The following is a 2,979-nucleotide window of genomic DNA, read 5'->3' as shown; positions in this document are numbered from 1 at the left end:
CACGGATCCATGTGTGAGGATCGACATTTTCTGGAGGGTGCGAGAAACTGAATTCCACACGGCGTCCCTTGGAACGGAATTTGGGATATTCGCGTTCTTGAATGTTATGTAATATTATGTTCCCTATTTGTTCACGAGGCACTGTATCACGTTTTCTTTTTTTACCTCTTCTATCTGATACAGAAGCACTTTGGGATGACGGTTCTGCTGAGGGTAAGGGATCCGGCCTCCATGACGGTCCTGGTAAAGGTTCCGGGTCTGATCCGGATGCGGTGTTTCTGGAAGTTCCTGGTGATGTGACGGCTATCTGCTTCTCCTCGGCAACTCTGGATACAGGATCGGGTGTCGATGACAGGCCTGGCGACTCTTCGGAAATATCTCTCCATCCTTCTCCGGTAAGATCGGGTACGAATGATGTCACGGTCTGTAGTAGACGGTCATACTCCTCTACTAGGGAGATACTTTCTCCCGCGATGATTTTTTGCGCGATGATCGTCAACACTTCCCGCAACTGTCCATGTGTTGTGTAATATCCATCACGATAACGTGCTAACAGATCGTCAGCGGATAACTGTAGATCCATGATCGTACGATGACTGTTTCACGAACACTGTGTTGTGGAGAGAACGCCTTTCTTTATATACGCAAGCATGACAAAGCAGTTATTTCCGTTCCTAACGGTTCTACTGCGGCTAGTTAACCGTCTTCACCAGATGTTTTCCTGGCAGTTATGGCAACTCATGGAAAATTCTCAGAAATCGTCAAACGTCTTCAGCAGATGTTTTTTCTGACTGATACGAAGGCTCATGTAAATTCTCGGAATCAATTAACCGTCTTTACAAGATGGTTTTTAGCAGTGACACATTCTGTTATTCAACGCAGATGTCTTCCTGACTCATATGAGTTGCAAAAATCGAAATTTTCAAATCGCTCTAGCTCCTACGATTGAAAATAAAGAAAGTAGGAAACCGCCGGTCCTAGAACAATGAAACCTGGTTCACCGGAAAGAGGACTTCACTCCGAGTCCAACAAGCTATGAATCATCCTCCTAGCTCAATTAGGAGGCGAGATACAGCGATTTTAAGTTTTAGCAAAAAAAAAAAAAAAAAAAAAAAAAAAAAAAAAAAAGTCGAAATTTTCAAATCGCTCTAGCTCCTGCCCTAATTGACGTAGAGCGAATCTGATTACATATTCGTAATCTGCACGTCGAGACCTTTCGTTAGAGTATTCGGAAGGTGGGTCTACGATTGAAAATAAAGAAAGTAGAAAACCGCCGGTCCTAGAACAATGAAACCTGGTTCACCGGAAAGAGGGCTTCACTCCGAGTACGACAAGCTATCGATCATCCTCCTAGCTCAATTAGGAGCCGAGATAATGCGATTTTAAGTTTTCGCAAAAAAAAAAAAAAAAAAAAAAAAAAAAAAAAAAAAAAAAAGCTGAAAAAACCAAATCTTCAAATCGCTCTAGCTCCTCCCCTAATTGACGTACAGCGGATCTGATTACATATTCGTAATCTACACGTCGAGACCTTTCAGTAGAGTGGTCGGAAGGTGGGTCTACGATTGCAAATAAAGAAATTAGGAAACCGCGTTGCAAAAAATGATACCAGATGTCCGTCTCTATAAGGAAGTCTTGTTCGTAGAACATGTGCTGACACGGAACAAGGAACTTCTGTGAAATTCATCAAGGAACTGTTGTGCCTCACAAAAACGTCGTGATCTCATATGCAGACTTCTAACGTACGTTGCAAAAAATAATTGCAGATGTGTGTCTCTATAAGGAAGTGGATAGAATTCCTTCTGCACGCATCCTTCCCTCCAGTTAATCTCCTTTTCATCTGGGCCGCGTTGCAAAAAAATGATACCAGATGTCCGTCTCTATAAGGAAGTCTTGTTCGAAGAACATGTGCTGACACGGAACAAGGAACTTCTGTGAAAATTATCAAGGAACTGTTGTGCCTCACAAAAACGTCGTGATCTCATATGCAGACTTCTAACGTACGTTGCAAAAAATAATTGCAGATGTGTGTCTCTATAAGGAAGTGGATAGAATTCCTTCTGTAGGCATCCTTCCCTCCAGTTCATCTCCTTTTCATCTGGGCAGCAACATGGATGGCCAAGATTTATTACATGTTGTAAGTACTCTTTTACATTTTACAACCATACCTGAGCAGAATCAAACATGTTTTTAGGGAACCTTAGTTAATTGCAGGATTCGAATCCAGGGTCTCCGTCGAAATTCGCAACCATACCTGAGTGGGATTCGAATCCGGGTTTTCTTTATGCAAACATTGGCAATTCCAGGATTCGAACCATGTCCGGAGAGTTTCGAATCCGGTACCTCTTTTATCAAAACATAGTTAATTTTAGGATTTGTGGTACTTTTTTCATTAAACTTTTAGGGTTTGTATCCTGTCTTAGGTATTCTAATATAATACTATTTATATACAAAAACAATATTGTTCTGTACAAAATCTTTTATTAACACATTGAACTTCTACAGAAAATTACAAGTTTTCTACATATACAAACTTTTTATTTCAACTCGTACTACAGGTTATTAGATATTTTTACATATTTTGTTACACTACTGGTAGATGTTAGTGTATTAGTATGTGTTTGTTACTCGTTCAGTTTTCTTTTTTTCAACATCTCCATCATTCGTTCATGTATATTTTCCCCTGTTTCCCCTGTCTTCTTATTTTCACCCTTCTCATTTCTCACACCTTTAAACACCTCCATCAATTCGAAACATATTCTTAAAGATAGATGGGAAGGTACATATTGCGCTCTTTGTATATTCTCTACAAAATCGCCAAACACTGGCGCATCTCGTTTCTTGTCAACAATGTAAGTAAATATTTTGACCAAACAGTCCACCGATACCTCGATATCTTTACATGTCTCTTCTAATTTTGCCAATAACTCTTCCGCCAGTCCATTTTCTTCACAGAAATTCACATAATTGCCGATGTGTTTT

Source organism: Lepisma saccharinum, chromosome 17, assembly GCF_977018435.1.
Source record: "Lepisma saccharinum chromosome 17, izLepSacc3.1, whole genome shotgun sequence".
Lineage (NCBI taxonomy): Eukaryota > Metazoa > Arthropoda > Insecta > Zygentoma > Lepismatidae > Lepisma > Lepisma saccharinum.
The sequence above is the reverse complement of the archived record's forward strand: the minus strand, read 5'-3'. Positions refer to the sequence as shown.